Source organism: Budorcas taxicolor, chromosome 6 (assembly GCF_023091745.1).
Source record: "Budorcas taxicolor isolate Tak-1 chromosome 6, Takin1.1, whole genome shotgun sequence".
NCBI classification, from domain to species: Eukaryota; Metazoa; Chordata; class Mammalia; order Artiodactyla; family Bovidae; genus Budorcas; species Budorcas taxicolor.
This window is the reverse complement of record NC_068915.1, coordinates 62,985,289-63,011,536: the sequence shown is the minus strand read 5'-3', so window position 1 is coordinate 63,011,536 and position 26,248 is coordinate 62,985,289.

Genomic DNA, 26,248 nt, shown 5'->3' with positions numbered 1-26,248 from the left:
CTGTAAAAAGCAATATTGCTTAGGAACCTGGAATGTCAGGTCCATGAATCAAGGCAAATTGGAAGTAGTCAAACAAGAGATGGCAAGAGTGAACGTTGACATTCTAGGAATAAGCAAACTAAAATGTACTGGAATGGGTGAATTTAATTCAGATGACCATTATATCTACTACTGTGGGCAGGAATCCCTTAGAAGAAATGGAATAGCCAGCATGGTCAACAAAAGAGTCCGAAATGCAGTACTTGGAGGCAATCTCAAAAATGACAGAATGATTTCTGTTCATTTCCAAGGCAAACCATTCAATATCATGGTAATTCAAGCCTATGCCCAAACCAGAAACGCTGAAGAAGCTGAAGTTGAATGGTTCTATGAAGACCTAAGACCTTTTACAACTGAAACCCAAAAAAGATGTCCTTTTCATTATAGGGAACTGGAATGCAAAAGTAGGAAGTCAAGAAACACCTGGAGTAACAGGCAAATCTGGCCTTGGAGTACAGAAAGAAGCCGGGGAAAGGCTAATAGAGTTTTGCCAAGAGAATGCACTGATAAAGGCAAACATCCTGTTCCAAAAACACAAGAGAAGACTCTACACATGGACATCACCAGATGTTCAACACCAAAATCAGACTGATTATATTCTTTGCAGCCAAAGATGGAGAAGCTCTCTACCGTCAGCAAAAAAAAAAGAAAAAAAAAAAAAGACCAGGAGCTGACTGTGGCTCAGGTCATGAACTCCTTATTGCCAAATTCAAACTTAAATTGAAGAAAGTCGGGAAAACCACTAGACCATTCAGGTATGATCTAAATCAAATCCCTTATGATTATACAGCAAAAGTGAGAAATAGATTTAAGGGACTAGATCTGATAGACAGATTGCCTGATGAACGATGGATGGAGGTTCATTACATTGTACAGGAGACAGGATCAAGACCATCCCCAAGAAAAAGAAATGCAAAAAAGCAAAATGGCTGTCTGAGGAGGCCTTACAAATAGCTGTGAAAAGGAGAGAAGCAAAAAGCAAAGGAAAAAAGGAAAGATATAAGCATCTGAATGCAGAGCTCCAAAGAATAGCAAGGAGAGATAAGAAAGCCTTCCTCAGTGATCAATGCAAAGAAATAGAGGAAAGCAACAGAATGGGAAAGACTAGAGATCTCTTCAAGAAAATTAGAGATACCAAGGGAATATTTCATGCAAAATGGGCTCGATAAAGGACAGAAATGGTATGGGCCTAACAGAGGCAGAAGATATTAAGAAGAGGTGGCAAGAATACACAGAAGAACTATACAAAAAAGATCTTCACGACCCAGAGAATCATGATGGTGTGAACACTAACCTAGAGCCAGACATCCTGGAATGTGAAATCAAGTGGGCCTTAGGAAGCATCACTACGAACAAAGCTGTGGAGGTGATGGAATTCCAGTTGAGCTATTTCAAATCCTGACAGATGATGCTGGGAAAGTGCTGCACTCAATATGCCAGGAAATTTGGAAAACTCAGCAGTGGCCACAGGACTGGAAAATGTCAGTTTGCATTCCAATCCCAAAGAAAGGCAATGCCAAAGAATGCTCAAATTACCGCACAATTGCACTCATCTCACATGCTAGCAAAGTAATTCTCAAAATTCTCCAAGCCAGGCTTTAGCAATACATGAACTGTGAACTTCCAGATGTTCAAGCTGGTTTTAGTAAAGGCAGAGAAACCAGAGATCAAATTGCCAACATCCACTGGATCATGGAAAAAGCAAGAGAGTTCCAGAAAAACATCTATTTCTGCTTTATTGACTATGCTAAAGCCTTTGACTGTGTGGATCACAATAAACTGTGGAAAATTCTGAAAGAGATGGGAATACCAGACCACCAGACCTGCCTCTTGAGAAACCTGTATGCAGGTCAGGAAGCAACAGTTAGAACTGGACATGGAACAACAGACTGGTTCCAAATAAGAAAAGGAGTACGTCAAGTCTGTATATTGTCACCCTGCTTATTTAACTCATATGCAGAATACATCATGAGAAATGATGGGCTGGAGGAAGCACAAACTAGAATCAAGATTGCCAGGAGAAATATCAATAACCTCAGATATGCAGATGACACCACCCTTATGGCAGAAAGTGAAAGAGGAACTAAAAAGCCTTTTGATGAAAGTGAAAGAGGAGAGTGAAAAAGTTGGCTTAAAGCTCAACATTCAGAAAACGAAGATCATGGCATCTGGTCCTTTCACTTCATGGCAAATAGATGGGGAAACAGTGGACACAGTGTCAGACTTTATTTTTCTGAGCTCCAAAATCACTGCAAATGGTGATTGCAGCCATGAACTTAAGAGACGCTTACTCCTTGGCAGAAAGTTTATGACCAACCTAGACAGCATATTGAAAAGCATGGACATTACTTTGCCAACAAATGTCCATCTAGTCAAGACTATGGTTTTTCTAGTGGTCTTGTATGGATGTGAGAGTTGGACTGCAAAGAAAGCTGAGTACCAAAGAATTGATGCTTTTGAACTTTGGTGTTGCAGAAGACTCTTGATCATCCCTTGACTGCAAAAAGATCCAATATTCCATTGTAAAGGAGATCGGTCCTGGGTGTTCATTGGAAGGACTGATGCTAAAGCTAAAACTCCAATACTTTGGCCACGTCATGTGAAGAGTCAACTCATTGGAAAAGACTCTGATGCTGGGAGGGATTGGGGGCAGGAGGAGAAGAGGACAACAGAGGATGAGATGGTTGGATGGCATCACCAACTCGATAGACATGAATTTGAGTGAACTCCGGGAGTTGGTGATGGATAGGGAGGCCTGGCATGCTGTGATTCATGGGGTCAGACATTACTTAGTGACTGAACTGAACTGAACAGAACTGAGTGAGTTCTTGAAAATCTCTAGGTCTTAATGTTCTCAGATAGAATTAAGGGAGTCTGAAAAGCCAAGGTCTTCATATAAACATTGTTTATAATGAAAACTAAAGAATCTAAAATAACCATACAAATATAGTTAACTGATCTTGATCAAAGGACCAATGGAAATACAATGAATAATAGATAATCTTTCAACAAATGGTGCTGGAAAATTTGACAGCCACCTGTAAAAATATTGATTGTTGACACAGGTCTTATACCTCTCATGAAAATTAAAACCTAAATATAGACCTAAATGTAAAATACAAGACTTTTAAACTTTAAGATAACAAAAGAAAATATAGATGACCTTGGGTTTGGCAGTAACTTTTTAGATACAACACTGAATGATTCATGAAAGAAATAATTAACAGTGTAAACTTTAGTAAAATGAAGAATTTCTACCCTATGAAAGAAATTATCAACAGAATGAGAAGACAAGTCACAGACTGCGAGAAAACATTTGCAAAAGACATATCTGATGAAGGACTCTTCTCTAAAATATACAAGCAACACAAAATTTTTAAATAAATTAACAAACGGGTTATAGATATGAACAGACACTTTGGAGACAAATGAGAAATAAGCATATGAAACGATGTTCCTTATTGTATGTCATCAGGGAAATGTAAATTAAAATAGCAATGAAATGCCACTATAAACCTATTAGAATGGCCAAAACTAAAACACTGACAACATCAAATGTTGGTGAAGATGTAGACCACAGGATCTCTCATTCATTGCTAGAGGGAATGAAAAATGGAACAGCCACTTTAGGAGAAGGTTTGATGGTTTCTTACAAAGGAAAATATATTCTTACTGTATGATAAAACAATTACATCCTTTGATAGGTACTCAAAGGAGTTGAAAACTTCTGTTCACACAACAACATGAACACCGATGAGGCTAGGCACATGTTGGAGTAAAGAATAGATGAGAAATCTCTGTATGTTGTTTAATATTGTTGTGAACCTAAAACTGCTCTAAAATAAAGATATCAAATGGTACAAATTTTTAAAAAAACAGATTTACTGATATACAATTACAGAAACTCTGGTTTAGGTTTAAATTTTACTGCTGTTGGCTATGAATTATCTCACTCAAATTCACCTAGCAAATAAACAACCACAATATCTTAGCATAATGCACATTGCAGTGATATATTTTTGGTTAAATATAGATTAAACTGAGGAATAACTTTTTATTATAAAAGTATATTTATGTATATATTTTAGATTTCCATACTTAGAAAATGTTATTTAAGTACACACATAATTTTTTTCTATCTAGTCTCTTCACTATCTAATTTCAATTACCTGAATCACTTAAACGGTTCATAGAAGAGTTCTTGATTAATTTAGAAAATTATCCAAAGCATATTTGGGATGCAGACACATATGACCAAGCATCTTGAAACATGTATTCTTTAGGGTCTGTTAGTAAGTGAACCTATAGAATATAAAAGAATATACAATCACCAATACAAGGTAGTATAATATATAGAGGTCAGGTTTTCCTAAACTTGTTTGCTTAATGTCATTGTACAAAAACTAAAGAAACTGAAAAATCACTCAAATTATGTATGCACTTCTTCAGAGTAATTTTATTAAGATTCAGTATTATTATAAAGAGTTCAGGTTATCCTAAACTGGTTTGCTTAATCTCATTCTACAAAAACTAAAAAAACTGAAAAATCACTAAAAATATGTACGTACCTCTTCAGAGTAATTTTATTAAGGTTTAGTATTATTTTACAAAATACTTTAATATAGAAGACATTTTCAAATAAATACACTGGAAATCGATCTAAAGACTGTGAGAAATATTTTTTGCTTTGTTTTGTTCATTCACAGTATATTCCCTCCTCATTCCTGAGTATTTTTATGTTAATTCCAAATACTATGACAAAGTATAAAGAAAAAAACTTTCTTCATACCCTGTATTTTCTCTTCCATTTAAAAATCAAAATAATCCTGCTGTGTCCATAGGTTATGTTTCTTATCTTCATTTTCAGTTTAGGGAAGACATGGAGAGACTTCAATAAGCTTCTCAAAGCCTCGTTATGGGTACATGGAATACAACTCCAGATTTTTACACAATCTGACTTTGCCTCTCCTGGGTCCCTCCTACTTCACTGCTACACTTGGCAGCTTGAGTAGCCTTTCCTATTAGGATTCCCGCTTGTCTGCTAAATGTCAGATCACCATTTCTTCTTCATTAGTAATTCCTTAATGGGAGAAGAGGATAGCATAAGGGAAAGAGAACAAAATTACATGTAAGTGAAAGACAGTATTCCTTTCTTTTTGAATTTCAGAATCAAACCTTTTTCTTTTTATTCTTCCAGGAAAAAAGAATGAAATATATTTAATAATCCAAGCATTACTTGAATGTCTGCACAACATTATTCTCTTAAGAGGCTCAATCCCTCACTCTTATTGTGTATTACATTCTAGAACAGTAGTTTACAAATATTTTATGATTTTGTAATCATTTCAATTAAAAAAATCTGAGTGCACACCTCAAATACATGTGTAAGTATCTGTCTATAAATACTATATTTACATGTTCCATAAAAATAAACATTGAATGTTTTATAAATTATACCCAAAATATATATCTTAAAAACTAATATCAAATTATAGGCAAATATAAAAACTTCACGATGAAAAACTCTTAAATAATGGGTGGTGTGATTATATTAATAGATGCAAATTTATATATACATTAATATGTTGCTCACTACTCAGTTGCAAACAGTCTGGGAAAGGAAAATGTGGTGTCAATCAAACCTAGAGAAACATTAACTATTTAATTAAGGTAAACAGATTTATTCATTAATTACATATTACATATTAAAGAAATAGGTACCTGGTTCTGAGGGGAATAAACAAATCTTTTCTTCAAAAGCATACTCCTAGAAGATATTAAGTACATGGTGGTGATTTAGTTGTTCCATCATGTCCGACTCTTTATGATTCCATGGACTGTAGCCAACCAGGCTCCTCTGTCCATGGGATTTCCCAGGCAAGAATACTGGAATGGGCTGCCATTTTCTTCTCCAGGGGATATTCCAGACCCAGGGATTGAACCTGGTCTCCTGCATTACAGGCAGATTCTTTGCCTAATGAGCCACCAGAGAAGCCCATTAAGTACATAAATATCAATTATATGAAGTTTCAAGGAGAGTGTGTGAGGGAATCAAATATCATGCACGGAGACATAAAGGAGTCCTGGGCTGAGTAAGGACCCTCGTTCCCTCCTGGTGTCACCCCAGATGGTGTTAAGAATATTGCTTTTTTTTCAGGGTGAGTTTGCAAACTACATCAGAGACAAATAAGACTCTTTTAGAAGCAAAGACTATGCTGAGAGAAATCATTGCCATATTCAAATTAGGAAGGGAGCCAGAAGATAAGATAACTTGCCAAGGAACATATTTTTCTAAACTACTTTCTCAAAACGTGTGCTAGGAGTCAGGGAAGGAACTGGATTAAATATAAGTAAAGCATGCAACATTACTGCTTTTCCCACTTCTACACAGTACTTTGATGAGGGTACCCAACACACACCCAACTCAGGTTCAGGGCACTTAGGGGCTTTAGAAACATACATATATATATGATTTAAAGATAGATTTGCATTCTTACTTTATAAATATTGACATTAAAATTTTTGCACATCTCAAATATGAGGGTCCTTTTCTCTAACATAGGCATTTTGACATTCTGGCAGGGTCTGTGATAAAAGCTGTGAATTGCCAGATGGATAGATATGTAACATCTTGACTGACAGATTATCTTTACTATGTAGATAAAATTTAACACTGAAAATGGGAACAAGATGCTTCTGATTTTCTATTGATCTACAAAAACAATTAGTGAAATCAAATTGTACAATATTTGTATAGATCAGAAGAGATCTGAAAAAGTCATTATAATGCTCATGGGAGATTTCAATTACCTAAATATTGTCTGTGTAACAGTTAGGCAGAAAATATAAGAGTGTGCTTCTTAGAGAAAATTTCATTCATTCATAATTCAATTTGATGAACAACTATTCTGACAGAATAGAAAGAATCATTTTGTTATATATTGTGAGACTCTCAGCCAGGAATTATTGACAAATAAATACGAAACCAAGATCTTTGACTGCATGGTAATAACCATGATACAGTTCACACACACACACACACACGCAGACAAATGTTACAAACCTGTAGATTATAAAGTGTTGCATCATTTTCTCTGGTTCTTACAATAAATTTCCTGCCCAAGAAAGACTATATTCAACTAATGCCGGCAGTCAATCTTCTTTCTCTATGTTTCCTAATTTTGTGTGAGATGTAATGTGAAGTGAATTAGAAGGAAGGAAGGAGAGAAAGATGGAGATAAAGAGAGGAGGAGAGAGAAAATTGAAAGAGAGATTTCAAGTCAAGTTCCTTGGGCAAGATTTCTCTTGATGCCATCAAGCATCTTTTCTATGCTCTCATTTCATCTTCTCTCCAGGTATATGCCTGATACTCTTGGCTTTTCATATTTAGAAATCTTATTAGAAAACATATCAATGGATTTATTTACTTATTTTTTGCAAAGGCTGATTTGTTGCAAAGGAACCCCGTAAGGATGTTTAAATCCTAGGTCGTCAACAAAGCCCTAAGCCAATGAGAGACAGCTGGAGAAATGGAAATGAGAAATCAGAAGCAGAGAGCACTATTTAGAATAATAGCAGAAAATGAGAGAAAGGAGAAATTGAATTGGAGCAAAGATGATTCAGGGCTGATTTGCTAAGCAGGTATCCAGAGTGCCAACAAATAAATAGGATTAACTACACTGTTGGGAGTTACATGTAACCTCTTTTATGATAAGAATGATGCAAATTAAAGCTACACTGAGATGCCTTTATTCACTTATCAGATTCCTAAATATTCCTAAGTTTGGTAACATACTCTTTGCAAAGCAGTTAGGGACTTAATACATTGCTGGTGGGAGTGTGAAAAATGTAGCAATACCTATCAAAATTTTAAACCCAGGGACTTTGGTCAAGCAATTCTGCTCTGGGAATTTAGTTTACACATGTGGTTGTCCATATGCAAAATACTTTATGCTATTTTCATTTACTTTTATATTAACTTATGTTTTTTGGTTACAGCATTGTTTGCAATAGCAAAAGAATCAAACCACCCATTGACCACCAAAAAGAGAGGGCTTAAATAAATTATGATACATCCACATAATGGATAATATGTGGCTAAAGACCAGTGTTCATCTAACTGCATTGATTTGGAAAGTCCTCCAAGATAAATTGTGAGTTAAAAAACATGTTCAGAGCAATGGGCATAATATACTAGCTTTGGTGTGAAAATAGAGAAAATAAGAATCTGTATTTGTGTTTATTTGGCATATATAAGGGAAGTCTGAAAGATGCATAAAAATATAACAGAAATAATTTTCATGGTTGGGGTGGCATGGATATAGGAACAAGCAGGAAATGAGGCAGACTTTTGACTATGAACCAGTTTACACTTAAAGATATATTCATCTATCAGAAAATCAAATGCATAAAGCTTTTATCAAGTATCATTAGGATAAAATTGGAAATGTGGAATCATTTAACTTTTGCATCTGTACATAATGTAAACAGACACTATTCCTGACTTAATTGTACATTGTTGTTTACAGTAGAGAAAAAGAAGTGTTCAAAGAACAATTGCATTGGTCAAGGTTCAGTCAAGATAGGTTAGGTTATATTACAGCAACAAACCATCACAAAACCTTAGTGTTTTGCAAAACAAGTTTCCTTATCATGCTACATGACTTTTGAGGATCTACTTCTGTTCCTCTCCATATCTTCTGCGTTCCAGATTAACACTGATAGAAATTCTCCTACCTGGGAGTCTCATATCAGAAAAAAAAAAAAAAAAAAGAGTAAGAGTGAATCTTAAACCCTTAAAGCTTTCTTAAAAGTGATACATAATACTTAATAGAAACATTTTATTGGTCAATACAAGTCATATGACGGCTACTGAATTCACCAAAACAGGATATATAATCTTCCAGTCAAGAGGGAAGCATTTCAGGAATATAGCCAAACCTAAATTAAAGGCCAAAGCAACTATAAATCTCTCTAGGGTAGGAAATACTTTGAGATATGATACAAATTACCATATATCATTTGTTAATAACCAATCTTCATTTTCTTCCCATCCCCATGCTGAACCAGTCCTAGCATTAATTTAATGTTAATTCTATTCTCATATAAAGAATATAAGCTATAAGTACTCTGACTTGAGTTTCTACATATCTTATTGCTTTCTAGACAGGAACAGACCTTGAAATTATTAAAATTTCCAGGAAAAGTTTTACTTTGATATAATTGAGTTGGTCCTCTATTTTGTTTCCAATGTTTTCTAATAGATCACATCACCTGATTAAATCCTCCAATGTCTAGAAGCATCATTAAGAAGGTGTGCCATTCAACAAACCAGAATCTATGTGAAAGATTATTTTTAACTGTGGATGAGCAGAGTTGTTTTTAACCAAATGAATGAATAAAGAAATTTGCATTTTAACAATTATTCCTGAATACACAAACTTTTTTTTACTGAAGTAGGTGATTGAGTAATATCCACAAAATATACATCAATTAAAATTTTAATTCCCTTTAGGCCCTCTTCAGTTACTCTCAGCAATCCTATACTTCATTCAGATAAGTAGAATATAACATTTGCTGTAAAAATGAATACCATTTGAATTCTGGATCTTTCTACAAAATTATATCATCTATGACCTAAGCAGGTAACATCTATTTGGATTTTATTACCAATAAAAAGTATAAACTATTTTTTAGTCTAATAAAATCTTCATTGGGGAGTAAATATCAGTCCTAAACAGAAAACATTTTTCATTTTAAATCATCACCTAGGAAGACCTACTTGATCAGGATTAGAAAATGGCCAGAGACTTGAATTTTCTTTTTAATGCTATTTATAAAATTGTCTATCTTGCTGTGATTGAAACTGAGAGGTGGATGAAATTGCATGACTGAAGGAGCATAAAGTCTGGAAAATGGTTGAGCTTAGGCTTAGAGGTAAGATCTAAGAAGGCGTATTGAATAATGAGAAAAGCAGCCTGACTGAAATAAGGGGATTATGATGGTAAGTATTGAGAGGCAGGTTTGGAAAAGTAAATTAGGATAAGTTGTAGAGGACTTGGACCTCCAGCTAAGGGTCCTAATGTAAATGAGCAGGTAGGACAAGTTTTCAGATAGGAGACTGAGAGAAAGAATGTAGAGGGAACATGTTGTAAAGCAGGTTGGAAGGACCTGATTGGAGGCTGAGAATATTGCCTCCCTGGGCAACCATTAGAGATAATAAGGAATCTCAGTTAGACAATGTTATTATGAAGAGATACAAGAGAAGAACTAGAAACAAGGTATAAATGAACAGAATTTGAATAACAACATGAAATTAAAAGGAGAAAGGAATCTAAACTGACTGATTTAGAGGTTGGAAAAATTAGACAATAGGTGACTATGATAATTGGATCCATGGGAAAAAGAAAACTGAGGCTCAGACTTGGAAGGACAAGAGCAGTAATTAGTCCAGTGCTCATTTCTCCCCATGGCTGACAAAAGGTTCTTTATTTGTACTGCCCAATTCCACGTGGACTGTTTACTTTCCCAGTCTGACTGGACAGCAAGCACTGTCCCTGTGCCATGTGAACTGTAAGTGCTCTTCTTTCTGAAACACTGGCTGGTTCTTTACATGACCTCTGGTAGTTTCTCACAATACACATTGAATACCTTTCTGATTAGTATTATAGAAGGATCCACTGCAGATTTTCAGAGTTCTTTCTCTGTTTAACTCTAAACTTCTAAATAATCTTCCCTCCTCACCACAGCTGCCATTGTCTCCCTAATCTATAAGTTCTGTGTCGATAAATGTGGATCTCACACGCTACTAAAATAATGCTCAAAATTCTCCAAGCCAGGCTTCAGCAATACGTGAACTGTGAACTTCCAGATGTTCAACAGGTTTTAGAAAAGGCAGAGAAACCAGAGATCAAATTGCCAACATCCACTGGATCATCGAAAAAGCAAGAGAGTTCCAGGAAAACATCTATTTCTGCTTCATTGACTATGCCAAAGCCTTTTACTCTGTGGATCACAATAAACTGTGAAAAATTCTGAAAGAGATGGAAATACCAGACCACTTGACCTGTTTCTTGAGAAACCTGTATGCAGGTCAGGAAGCAACAGTTAGAACTGGATATGGAAGAATAGACTGGTTCTAAATAGGAAAAAGAGTACGTCAAAGCTGTATACTGTCCCCTGATTATTTAACTTCTATGCAGAGTACATCATGAGAAACACTGGGCTGGAAGAAGCACAAGCTGGAATTGCCTGGAGAAATGTCAATAACTTCAGATATGCAGATGACACCACCCTTACGGCAGAAAGTGAAGAGGAACTAAAGAGCCTGTTGATGAAAGTGAAAGACGAGAGGGAAAAGTTGGCTTAAAGCTCAACATTCAGAAAATGAACATCATGGCATATGGTCCCATCACTTCCTGGCCCATAAATGGGGACACAGTGGACACAGTGTCAAACTTTATTTTTCTGGGCTCCAAAGTCACTGCAGATGGTGATTGCAGCCATGAAATTAAAAGACACTTACTCCTTGGAAGGAAAGTTATGACCAACCTAGATAGCATATTAAAAAGCAGAGAATTACTTTGTCCCCAAAGTCCGTCTAGTCAAGGCTATGTTTTCTCCAGTAGTCATGTATGGATGTGAGAGTTGGACTATAAAGAAAGCTGAGAGCTGAAGAATTGATGCTTTTGAACTGTGGTGTTGGAGAAGACTCTTGAGAGTCCCTTGGACTGTAAGGAGATCCAACCAGTCCATACTAAAAATGATCAGTCCTGGGTGTTCATTGGAAGGGCAGATGTTGAAGCTGAAACTCCAATATTCTGGCCACCTGATGCAAAGAGCTGACTCATTGGAAAAGACTCTGATGTTGGGAAAGATTGAGAGCAGGAAGAGAAGGGGACGACAGAGGATGAGATGGCTGAATGGCATCACCGACTCAATCGACATGAGTTTGGGTAGAGTCGGGAATTGGTGATGGACAGGGAGGCCTGGCATGCTGTGGTTCATGAGGTCGCAAAGAGTCGGACATGACTGAGTGACTGAACTGAACTGAAACGCAGAGCATCCACTGGTCTCTCTTTGGGCTCCTCTCCCCTGTGACAACAGGTTGGAAACTTTCTCATAGCAGTATGCCCTAGCTATAGCTGAGCTTATCTCATTTGGTTTCATGTCTGTGAAAGTAACATGTCTTTATTGCCTAATGTCTAATGTCCAGTGTCCTGAATACAGTTCAGTTCAGTCACCCAGTCGTGTCCGACTCTTTGTGACCCCATGAATCGCAGCATGCCAGGCCTCCCTGTCCATCACCAACTCCCAGAGTTCACTCAGACTCACGTCCATCGAGTCAGTGATGCCATCCAGCCATCTCATCCTCGGTCGTTCCCTTCTCCTCCTGCCCCCAATCCCTCCCAGCATCAGAGTCTTTTCCAATGAGTCAACACTTCACATGAGGTGGCAAAAATACTGGAGTTTCAGCTTCAGCATCATTCCTTCCAAAGAAATCCCAGGGCTGATCTCCTTCAGAATGGACTGGTTGGATCTCCTTGCAGTCCAAGGGATTCTCAAGAGTGTTCAACACCACACTTCAAAAGCATCACTTCTTCAGCACTCAGCTTTCTTCACAGTCCAACTCTCACATCCATATATGACCACAGGAAAAACCATAGCCTTGACTAGATGGACATTTGTTGGCAAAGTAATGTCTCTGCTTTTCAATATGCCATGTAGGTTGGTCATAACCTTGCTTCGAAGGAGTAAGCATCTTTTAATTTCATGGCTGCAATCACCATCTGCAGTGATTTTGGAGCCCAGAAAAATAAAGTCTGACACTGTTTCCACTGTTTCCCCATCTATTTCCCATGAAGTGATGGGACCAGATGCCATGATCTTTGTTTTCTGAATGTTGAGCTTTAAGTCACCTTATTCACTCTCCTCTTTCACTTTCATCAAAAGGCTCTTTACTTTCTCTTCACTTTCTGCCATAAGGGTGGTGTCATCTGCATATCTGAGGTTATTGATATTTCTCCCGGCAGTCTTGATTCCAGCTTGTGCTTCTTCCAGCCCAGCGTTTCTCATGATGTACTCTGCATAGAAGTTAAATAAGCAGGGTGACAATATACAGCCTTGATGTACTCCTTTTCTTATTTGGAACCAGTCTGTTCTTCCATGTCCAGTTCTAACTGTTGCTTCCTAAGCTGCATATTCTACAAATTTTGATGGGGTATTTTTTTTTCAAGTAGATTTGTAAAATTCTTTTACAATACTTCCATGTTATTCAGAAGTCTCTTTTGGTTTTAAGTAATACAAACCCACAGAAGGAAACAATTAAAATTGAAAACACATAGAAGCACAGTGTAGAACTTGAAACTAGACTTCCTGGGTTTAAATCCTGGCTCCATCAGTGTAATATTTAGGCAAGTTTCTTGAATGTTTATGATCATTTAACTTATACAAAACAAGGGCTATAGAAATGACTACTTCACTAAGTTAACATGAGGATTTAATCAGTTAGCATATATGAAGTGCTTAGAACACTACCTGTTTCATGGAAAATGCTCAATAAGTACTGATTACTGTCTTTGTTAGTTGTAGTGGTAAGGAGGCTTTTGCTATCATTTTTAAATAGTTTTTTTTATTTATTTATTTTTCACTACGTTGGGTCTTTGCTGCTACACGTGGGCTTGCTCTAGCGGTGGAGAGCGGGGGCTACTCTCTATTTGGAATGTGCAGGCTTCTCATTGCAGTGAGTTCTCTTGTTGCAGGGCACAGGCTCTGGGCTTGCAGGCTTCAGCAGTTGCAGCATGGGAGCTCAGCAGTTGCAGCTCCTGGGCTCTAGAGCAGAGGCTCAATAGTTGTGGCATGTGGGATCTTCCCAGACCAGGGATGCACTGCATTGGCAGGCAAATTCTTTACCACTGAGCCACCAGGGAAGCCCAATTGTTATTACTATTACTAAGGGGAGAGTGTATGAAAAGGCTTATTCAGGAAACAGAGGACTGAAGGAAATAGTAGCACTTCAGTAACCAAAGTTACTCTCTTTCTTTCCAATAATGAATGTCCCTCATTTTTGTTTCTCTCAGTATCTTCTTCGTTCTGATCTTTCTCTCTGTAAACTAATTTCCTCTGTTCTTAGTGACTGTGGCTGAACACTCCTGACCTGAGTTGTTATGTTTCTATTCAGTAAAGCTAAAAAATTGACTACCGTTGTTGGCACTGATAGAAAATACACAGGGATGATGAAGTGGGAGGCAAATTCTTAGAAAAGGAATACTGTGAGCTAGAGAAGTGTTTCCTATAAAGACAAAGTTCTGCTAAGGATTGGAAAACACAGTAAGATTGTACATCTGAGTCTGTGTGTAAGTGATTGGAGTACTAACATTGCAAGATTTTGATTTCCTTAAGACATCTAATCACATCACGTCATGGCAAATAGATGGGGAAGCAATGGAAATCATGACAGACTTTATATCCCTGGGCTCCAAAATCACTGCAGAGGTGAATGCTGCCATGAAATTAAAAGACGCTTGCTTCTTGGAAGAAAAGTTATGACAAACCTACACAGTGTATTAAAAAGCAGAGACATTACTTTGCCAACAAATGTCCAATAGTCAAAGCTGTGGTTTTTCCAGCAGTTGTGAATGGATATGAAAGTTGGACCCTAAAGAAGGGTGAATGCTGAAGAATTGATGCTTTTGGACTGTGGTGTCGGAGAAGACTCTTGAAAGTCCCTTGGACTGCAAGGAGATCCAACCGGTCAATTCTAAAGGAAATCAATCCTGAATATTTATTGAAAGAACTGATGCCAACTGATGAAACTGAAACTAGCACTTTCGCCACCTGATACAAAGAGCCAGCTTGTTAATAAAGACCCTGATGCTGGGAAAGCCTGAAGGCACGAGGAGAAGGGGACGACAGAGGATGAGATGATTGCATGGCATCACTGACTCAATGAACATGAATTTGAGCAAGGACTGGGAGATGTGATAGACAGGGAAGACTGGCGTGCTGCAATCCATGGGATCACAAAGAGTTGGACACGACTGAGTGAACAACAAAGATGTGAAAGTAGGGGCTTCCCAGGTCGTGCTAGTGGTAAAGAATCTGCCTGCAACGCATGAGACGAAAGAGGCATACGTTTGGGAAGACCTCTGGAGAAGGAAATGGCAACCTGCTCCAGTATTCTTGCCTGGGAAATCCCATGGATAAAGGAGCCTGGTGGACTACAGTTCATGGGCCACAAAAGAGTCAGACACACCTGAGTGACTAAGCACACACGCACACACAAGGTATGAGAACTCAGAGAAATATGATCTGAAGGTGGTAAAAGAATAAGCCATAACAAGTGAATTGGGACTAATCTAGAACCAAAAATCCCCAGAGATTTTTGGGAAACTGAGCTTTCTAATTAACAAGTGCCTTCTTCCCTTCTGTTATTCAGAAAATCTCCTTGCAAATGAATAGGTGTCATTGCAGCAAAACTCTATTTCTAACTAGCTGTCTAAGTTTTCAGAGAGATGAGTGAAAGAATTTCATGAGTAATAATTAAGTGACAAAAATTAGCTATTATTTTTTAAATTATGAAATGAGATCAAAATTTCTTCCATTATTTGATTTTAAAATCCTATTGATCTCTCTTTTCAAAAAGAAATGAACTGTCTTCAGTTAACATCTAAAAAACCAAATTCAATGATATTCTAAAGACATTAATATTAGCCTCTTCAATGTTGTTTGTATTCAGTTACTTTTTTTTTTAATAAAGAGTTTTTTTGGGCAATTTACTTACAGGTACATTTCAATCTATTAATCTTTCTGCAAGGCAACCCACTCCAGTGTTCTTGACTGGAGAATCCCAGGGATGGGGGAGTCTGGTGGGCTGCTGTCTATGGGGTCGCACAGAGTCGGGCATGACTGAGGTGACTTAGCAGCAGCAGCAGCAGCAGGAAGGCAAAAAGCCTCTAATATGTAAATTCAAAGATTTCTTTCTTGGTAGAATTATTTATGACAAAAAGAGTTCAGAAATATAATTGCTAGAATTCATAAAGAGAGAAACACCTGGTCAGAGTTAGTATTCTATTGACTGACAGTTCTTTTGGTGGATGGGTTACTAGTTTCTCAGAACAAAATTCAGGCTCATTGTTGTTTGTAATAAATTACTTATTTTACCAGAAACAATATTTTCTTCCCATAAGTAATTTATAAATTTTTGTTTCACCCAAGTAGTTCATATTCCAAATCAAGTGCTGTTGTTTCTTATTTCCTATGGTTACTGAAAAAAAGGGAGACACTAGAGTTCCCAGAAAGCTAACCTCTTGTCTAATAAAAGTTCTGATAAATTTTGTTCATCACATGTACATGAAAAATATAACATATTATGCAACAATGAAATTGAATTCAGTTTCAAATGCAAAACTAACTAAGGGTGAATCCTTTTTAAAAGCAGCAAATTCTTAACGTCATTCAGACTTTTAGATATGACAGAACAGGGTAGCATATTCAGTTCAGTTCACTTCAGTTGCTCAGTCATGTCTGACTCTTTGTGACCCCATGAACCACAGCACGTCAGGCCTCCCTATCCATCACCAACTCCTGGAGTCCACCCAAACCCATGTCCATCGAGTCAGTGATGCCATCCAACCATCTCATCCTCTGTCGTTCCCTTCTCCTCCTGCCCTCAATGTTTCCCAGCATCAGGGTCTTTTCCAATGAGTTAGCTGTTCGCATCAGGTGGCCAAAGTGTTGGAACTTCAGCCTCAACATCAGTCCCTCCAATGAACACCCAGGACTGATCTGATTTAGGATGGACTGGTTGGATCTCCTTGCAGTCCAACGGACTTTCAAGAGTCTTCTCCAACAGCACAGTTAAAAGGCATCAATTCTTTAGCAATCAGCTTTCTTTATAGTCCAACTCTCATATCCATACATGATCACTGGAAAAACCTTGGCCTTGACTAGACAGACGTTGTTGGCAAAGTAATGTCTCTGCTTTTGAATATACTGTCTAGGTTAGTCATAACTTTCCTTCCAAGGAGTAAAGTGAAGTCGCTCAGTCGTGTCTGACTCTTTGCGACCTCATGGACTGTAGCCTACCAGGCTCTTCTGTCCATGGGATTTTCAAGGCAATAGTACTGGAGTGGATTGCCATTTCCTTCTCCAGGGGATCTTCCCGATCCAGGGATCAAACCCAGGTCTCCCGCATTGTAGACAGATGCTTTACCGTCTGAGCCGCCAGGGAATTTTAAATTTCATGGTGGCAATCACCATCTGCAGTGATTTTGGAGCCCAGAAAAATAAAGTCAGCCACTGTGTTCACTGTGTCTCCATCTATTTGCCATGAAGTGATGGGACCAGATGCCATATCTTAGTTTTCTGAATGTTGAGTTTTAAGCCAACCTTTTCACTCTCCTCTTTCACTTTCCTCAAGAGGCTCTTTAGTTCTTCTTCACTTTCTTCCGTATGGGTGGTGTCATCTGCATATCTGAGGTTATTGATATTTCTCCCGGCAATCTTCATTCCAGCTTGTGCTTCCTCCAGCACAGCGTTTCTCATGATGTACTCTGCATAGAAGTTAAACAAGCAGGTGACAATATACAGCCGATGTATTCCTTTTCCAATTTGGAACCAGTCTGTTGTTCCATGCCCAGTTCTAACTGTTGCTTCCTGACCTGCATACAGGTTTCTCAAGAGGCAGGTCAGGTGGTCTGGTACGCCCATCTCTTTCAGAATTTTCCATAGTTTATTGTGATCCACAGAATAAAAGGCTTTGGTATAGTCAATAAAGCAGAAATAGATGTTTTACTGGAACTCTCTTGCTTTTTCAATGATCCAGCAGATGTTGGCAATTTGATCTCTGGTTCCTCTGCCTTTTCTTAAACTAGCTTGAACATCTGGAAGTTCGCGGTTCATGTATTGCTGAAGCCAGGCTTGGAGAATTTTAAGCATTACTTTACTAGCGTGTGAGATGAGTGCAGTTGTGCAGTAGTTTGAGCATTCTTTGTCATTGCCTTTCTTTGGGATTGGAATGAAAGCTGACCTTTTCCAGTTCTGTGGCCACTGCTGAGTTTTCCAAATTTGCTGGCATATTGAGTGCAACACTTTCCCAGCATCATCTTTCAGGATTTGAAATAGCTCCACTGGAATTCCATCACCTCCACTAGCTTTGTTCGTAGTGATGCTTCCTAAGGCCCACTTGACTTCACATTCCAGGATGTCTGGCTCTAGGTTAGTGTTCACACCATTGTGATTATCTGGGTCATGAAGATCTTTTTTGTAAGTTCTTCTGTGTATTCTTGCCACCTCTTCTTAATATCTTCTGCCTCTGTTAGGTCCATACTATTTCTGTCCTTTATTGAGCCCATCTTTGCATGAGATGTTCCCTTGGCATCTCTAATTTTCTTGAAGAGATCTCTAGTCTTTCCCATTCTATTGTTTTCCTCTATTTCCTTGCATTGATTGCTGAGGAAGGCTTTCTTATCTCTCTTTGCTATTCTATGGAACTCTGCATTCAAATGAGTATATCTTTCCTTTTCTCCTTTGCGTTTAGCTTCTCTTCTTTTCACAGCTATTTGTAAGGCCTTCCCAGACAGCCATTTTGCTTTTTTGCATTTCTTTTTCTTGGAGATGGTCTTGATTCCTGTCTCCTGTACAATGTCATGAACCTCTGTCCATAGTTCATCAGGCACTCTGTCTATCAGATCTAGTCCCTTAAATCTATTTCTCACTTCCACTGTGTAATCATAAGGGATTTGATTTAGGTCATACCTGAATGGTCTAGTGGTTTTTGCTACTTTCTTCAATTTAAGTTTGAATTTGGCACTAAGGAGTTCATGATCTGAGCCACAGTCAACTCCTGGTCTTGTTTTTGCTGACTGTATAGAGCTTCTCCATCTTTGGCTGCAAAGAATATAATCAATATGATTTTGGTGTTGACCATCTGGTGATGTCTATGTGTAGAGTATTCTCTTGTGTTGTTGGATGAGGGTGTTTGCTATGACCAGTGCATTCTCTTGGCAGAACTCTATTAGCCTTTCTTTGTCTTGCTTCATTCTGTACTCCAAGGCCAAATTTGCCTGTTACTCCAGGTGTTTCTTGACTTCCTACTTTTGCATTCTAGTCCCTTATAATGAAAAGGACATCTTTTGGGGGTGTTAGTTCTAGAAGGTCTTGTAGGTCTTCATAGAACTGTTCAACTTCAGCTTCATCCGCATTACTGGTCGGGGCATAGACTTGGATTACTGTGATATTGAGTGGTTTGCCTTGGGAATGAACAGTTTCCAAGTAGCATATTGAAATGGCTTATAGGAAAAATCCTGAAGTATTTGAAGAATCTGAAGGTTTTGCTGTCATTGTTTGATTTGCTGTTCTTTTTTTTTTTCCCCTCATTTTTAGTTTTTTAATTTTTGGTTCTTAAATTTACCACAAAATGGGAATCACAGTTAAGTCTATGGTCTAAGCTTGACTCTTGTAAACCTGTGTTCAGTAGTGTTTTATAATATTACATATTAAACTATTTAAGTAATGGTGCTTCCATATTTTGCAAATCAGAGACTGATTGGTTTCTAATAGAGCAACACTGAAAGTAATATTCTAAATGAACTTACAAGATGAGAGAGGGAAAGCTATTATGCAAATGATACTATATAAAGGCTTTCCAAGTCTTTCTATGTTGGATAAAATATGCAACACAAAAGAAACGGGCACAGAAAGCCCAAAAGTTTTCTACTCATCTAATATCAAGTCTAGTTATTTGTTAGTACTTCTTTTCTGACATCAGTAATCTCCCATTTAGTCATTCATTTGGTAAATTTATGTTTCTAAGGTTTTTATTCTAATTTTTTTATTTTTAAACAAATCATGACACTATAAGTTCCCTGAAGGCAAAGACTTTTTATACTTCTGGTCACCATCGTGTCCCTTCATTCAGAAAAATATCTGACATATAGATATTAAATAAAATGTTTGTTACTAAATTTGAATGACTTTATATTTCATGGAAAATCATAGAAACAGATGCTCTATTATACTTTCTGGAAAAAGTAGGGAAAGGGGGAAAGAAAATTTCGAGCAAGCTCATAAATACCTTGAGTATAGAAAAATCTATTTGGTGTGCTTTTGTGTACTCACGAGATAAAAAATTCCAGGAAAAAAGCACGTAGTTTTGAACAGAGAAAATAATCAATAACTATTATTGATGAATTTTTCCACTAGTAATTCATGTCCAAAGATGAAACAGACAGAGAATTTTGAGAGCTTTCTTTTTTTAATACATTCTGAAAAGACTAATTTAAGAGTGAAACCCCTCATAACTTTTCTTCTTTACAGGTTTCTGAAGAGACTAAAACAATCCAGGGACTAGGAGTTTCATAATGGGATTTTGAAGCTGATTGGTGTGGCATTTCATAGTTTTTATAGGAAAAAAGATTACTTTGAATATTTCCTATCAGGAAATAAGGCATACCTTTTTCCATCACTTTCAGCATGATTTTTACAGAAATAAAATGCTTAAATACCATGGTAAAATAAAATTCCATTCTTGACTGAATGAATGATAATAGTAATTGTACAGTAATACTGTAATAGAGTGTGGGAAGAGAATACAGAGATGCTTCCTTCACCGTCATAGATAATTCAGTGTCATTTCTGTTTGGCTTGTAGGTTTCAATTTTTGACTTTCATTTAAATATAAATAAACCTAAATTTTGAGGCAGTTGGACATAATAGAAACAGATCAAGGATCCCTATCTTTCATTTCCTTCTGTATAATATCTTGAAAATCATTTCCCCCTTTTAAAATAATATATTTTCAGGAGAACAGGTTTATCTGGCTCCTATCAGTTCATGCTGGCCAGAAGCAGAAATTGTTTTTAAAGACTCCAGTTATGCATTAGGTGATATCCACACCTTGAAAATTTCAAGCAATATCAGCAATCAATATGGTGCTCTTTCTCCTACAGCCAAGGTTCACAGGTCAGAAGGCAAAGGGTTGGAAGAGGAGTGGCTCCTCTCACTATTGTCTATATAGATTCTCTCGTAAAGAGGGCTGCTGTCCAAAGGGTTGCACAGAGTCAGATATGACTGTAGCGACTTAGCATGTATGCATGCATTAGAGAAGGGAATGGCAACCCACTCCAATAATCTTGCCTGGAGAATCCAGGGACAGAGGAGCCTGGTGGGCTGCCGTCTATAGGGTCACATAGAGTCGGACACGCCTGAAGCGACTTAGCAGCAGCAGCAGCAACAGTAAAAATTTTACTTTCTCTCCCTGCACCTTTAGGATTTGCATGTCTAAGGGAGCATGTCTTCTAGTGGTGGAAATATCAACGGCTTTTTAAAACTAGATTTGAGACTTGACACAAGCTACCTAGTACTCTTCATGCCAGTGAATAAAGAAGCAAAACAGTGGGTTACTGTACCAATGGTAGCCATTGATCATTATTATTACGTGGATAATTTGTTTCTTCTACAAATAATGATAAGAAGGAGTATATGGATAATGTAAAATTTCCCTGAGGTGATTCTTGGTACTTCTATGTCCATGATTAAAGTCCAAAGAATACTACATAACACAATTCCAGCAGGTCTCTTGATGGTCTATAAACTTCAAGAAGGAAGGTTCGGAACACATCCTATCAAACAAGGTACCCAAGTAAGGCAAAAAAAAAAAAAAAAAATATATATATATATATATATATATATATATATATATATATGGAAAGGAAGCAGTTATGAATGCCATCTAGGACTGTGAAATCAGTTGTAAAAAGAAGGACCATAATACCTACGAATGTTTTTTTACTAATTCTGACTTGGATGACTTATGCATACTTTAACCAGTTTTTTTCTCTTCCTCTTTTTCATTCTGCTGCCATCTATCATAAGATGTGTTATAGATAATTACTTTCAGATTTAAAAATCAAAATTACAAGATATCAAAGGAAGACTATGTTTCAGCTAGATTAAAAAAAAGGAATGTCACCCACAAATAGATAAAGAGAATTTGTGTCTTTTTTGAGGGAGATGGTTGACATATACTCAGTAATACAAGGGAGAGTTGTAAAAATTAGCAGATGCGTACTTTTGCTACTGTCTTTATTTGGATGTTCAGTATTGATAAAGGAGATATGCTGCTGCTGCTGCTAAGTTGCTTCAGTTGTGTCCGACTCTGTGTCACCCCATAGATGGCAGCCCACCAGATTCCCCCGTCCCTGGGATTCTCCAGGCAAGAACAATGGAGTGGGTTGCCATTTCCTTCTCCAATGCATGAAAGTGAAAAGTGAAAGTGAAGATGCTCAGTCATGTCTGACTCTTAGCGACCCCATGGACTGCAGCCCACCAGGCTCTTCCATCTATGGGATTTTCCAGGCAAGAGTACTAGAGTGGGGTGCCACTGCCTTCTCCAAAAGGAGATATATGTGGATATAAATTGATAAAAAGTGTGTTTGTGTTTTGTCAACTTAGCTAAGGTGAGACTCCATTTTCCAGAATTCCTCTCCCTGCATTGTTCTCTATCAGTGTGGGCTACAAAGAGATGTTTCACACAAGATTAGGAAGGTAGAAGGGCAGTAGACTTGTGTTACCTGAAAGAGATCAGTGAAGCCACATGGAGCTATTGAAACTCATGCATTGTGCTCATCTGCTGGTTTCCCTTGTCAGTATCAGGTAGTAGGCAGGCCTGCAGTGATTACAGATCATGGCAGACTTTCTTCTTCAACTTCTTCAGCTCCTGGTCCAGGTCTGAGTTTAGTTAGGTGACAAGCAGGGCTAGCATGTTCTGTTAACACTGCATCTTTGAGACTGGAGACTTGGGGTTAGTGAAGCAGGTTTCAATTTAACTTTATAAGTTCTGGTTCAGACATGATTTCCACCCAAAGCTCACAGGTTCCAATTTGCTCTAGTTTCCTACACTTCACATCCATCTAAGAAGCAAAGTAGGTAACCAATGAAAAACAGAACAGTTTTTTAATGATTTTTTGTTCAAGCAATAATATTTAGAAGTTGAGATTGCCCCTGCCGGGTGTCCAATCAAGGAAGAAAAATTCTGTAAAGCACCATAGACTCTCTGTTGAAACTTCTAGAGTTGGATGAACCAGATATAGACAAAATTTACAAAACTGAAGGCTATATTTAATTCATCTCAGTTCCTAACTGGATTACCATAATGTTACCCAACTCTAAGGGTATGCCAGAAGATAAGGTAAACTATGCATGGAGACAAATCACATTATTCAGACTCTTAGAAATTTTTATACACAAAGTTCAGTGTTCAATCAAGAATTGCAAGACTTATCTAGAAACAAAACTAAGAAAAGAGCAGAAGATAGAAACAGATTCACAGATGACATAGTTTTTGGAGTTATAGAATATGTATTTTAAAATAACTGTGATGATTTTTCAATAAAGTAGATCATATAAGAAAGAGTTTCACAATTAAAAAATCCTACTTCTGTTTTAAAAAGTCAAATGGAAATTCTACAGCAGGAAAAAAATATTATAATTAAAAATTAAGATCCAAATGAAGCATTCAACAAAAAGTTGAACATAGTGAGAGAGGTTTAATAAACAAGATTATTTGCTGTTGTTCAGTCACTCAGTCATGTCTAGCTCTTTGAAGCCCCATGGACTGCAGCACACTTGTCTTCCCTGTCCTTCACCATCTCCCAGAATTTGCTCAAACTCATGTCCATTGAGTCAGTGATGCCATCCAAACCACCTCTCATCCACTGTCGGCCCCTTCTCCTGCCTTAAACTGGCCCAGCATCAGGGTCTTTTCTAAGGAATTGGCTCTACACATCAGGTGGCCAAAGTATTGGAGCTTCAGCTTCAGCATCAGTCCTTCTGATGAATATTCAGGGTTTATTTCTGTTAGAATTGACTGTGAGAAAAGACAAAATGCCCAGGTGAAAGTCTGAGTAATTAAGAACACAGAAAATGCTGAAAAGAGTAAAGAGATCCTTCAGATGTGTTGAAACTTCTAATGTGCATTTTGGAGTCAAAGAATCATAGGTCAGAAGGAATATTTGAAAAATAATCGTTTTAGGAGAATTTTTTCCAAACTGATTACAACCATCAAGGCACAAATTTAAAGGATCCTGCTCACAATCGCATGTAAGATAATATTATATTAAAAATTATATTAAAAAGTGAAACAAACCAAGAAAGTACTTTATATTGTTTATTAAGCATAGTTTAGGTAATGATGTCATGGTGAACAATAATAAAAGGAAAAAGTATTTGCATCCTCCTAATTCATAGTAAGAAGGAGAATCATAGCATATTTTTTAGAAAATAAATTGGGAAAACAACAGATATCTATTAACTTCCAAGAAAATTTAAGATTTCAATAATCTAGATGTGATGACATCTTAATAAAATCAAGAGTTGTCATAGAAACTGTGCAGATCTCAAAAAACTTGCACTAAGTCAAGGTTGAGAAAAACATCACCAAGGGGATGGGGGTGATTATGATTTGATACGGCTACTACCTGAGAAACAGGGACCCCTGGAGTTGTCTAGGAGTCAAATGTAGATGACATATAGTATGGAGGAATGACTACTTAAGTTATGACACTTGAAAGAAAAAAAACAATTTTGTCATCATTTGTGCATAAGTGTGTGTGTTAGTGTGTGTATGAAAATAAGAATGATAGTGATAAACAGATAAACACCAATTAATAAATGTGTGGATACATTTTGATGGTGAGGAGATATTGGGTACATTTAGCAGGGAATGAACGTTAGATTTGATGTATTAACACTGAGATTCTTATAGTATATTCATAGAAAATCTAATAGGCTTTAAGAATGAAAGTTAAGAACTGTGCTGTCTGATATGATATCTACAAGCCACAAATGGTTATTTTAATTTAAAATTTGGTTTCTCAGTTGTACTAGCTGCATTTTAAGTGCTCAGTCGCCATAGTAGCTAGTGGTTATTTTTCAGCATTTGATAGCATTTCCATCATTTCAGAGAGTTTTGTTGGATATGAAAGTAAGGATAGAGCTCAGGAGAAGATATTTATAATAAGGCATTGACAGATATGTACTTGGAATATAGGAAAATATACCTTGGAGTATAGCAAAAGAAAAAGAGAGCAAAGAACAAAGTTTATTGAATGTCTATTTTATACAAAAGACATAAAAGTCCTTTGTAAAATTATTAAAAAGTAATACCTATATTCACTATTATTGTTACTTATGCTTAAAAGTTGCTAGCAGCAGAGGAGTTTGGATGAGAAGAAATCAACATCTTTATCATTATAAATCCAATTAAAAGAGACGAGATAATAAAAATATTGTATCAAGTTTAACTGTTATTTTTAGAAGTTTAATTTTAATAATTTTAAATTCTGTGCTTTCAATAGGGATATTCAGAAAAGAGTCTGAATTCTCCTTTGATTAAACAAGCAAACAAACAAAAATCCCAAAATTGAACAGGGAGGCTAGGGCTGACTATGCTTTCAGTCTTTTTTGTATGTGCTTCTGTGCAATGTCAATAGAGATTTGAGACAAAATCCTCTATAGATCTTGGTTTTAATTTAGTGATTAAGAAACTATGTCTTAGAGACCACAACAAGGTAGCAAGGTTGATTTTTATTTTTCATTGAGATGATTATTAGATTCTACAACTGATTTTTGCATTGGTGGTTATAGAAACACCATATGAGTTTAAAATTTTAATTTAAAAACTAATATTTTGTATTTTACTAAAACACATTAAATGTTTTATAGTTTATCAGATGATAGTTTTTTGCTTTATTAAAGCATGTAGAGATGATCCAAAAGTGTGTATGTGCTGCTTTAGTTAAGAAATAAATTTTTATTGCTAGACCATATTTTAAAAATGGATACACAAAAAGTAGGAATTATGAACAGAATAGAAATTAAAATGTTTTAGTTCTGATGCCAAGATAAGTAATAGATATGCCATTTATGGAATTTTTTTCTTTTCTGTCCATTCATCATCAATGCTAAATATACAAATTGTTTCATTGTTTTGATTGTGATATTGTCATTTGTCTTTATTTTTCCTTTTATCCAATTATTCTGATGCTGATTATAGTGTATTTGTTTGGTTTGGTTTGGTTTTTAAGAGTGTACATCCTGATCACCTGGACCTCGTTATATAAAGTTCATGACAAGTTTTTCCATTTGGTAGGTGAGGCTGCCTAAATCCTGTACCAGATGCAGTGCAGTGTGGTTATTGCTGTCAGCCCCA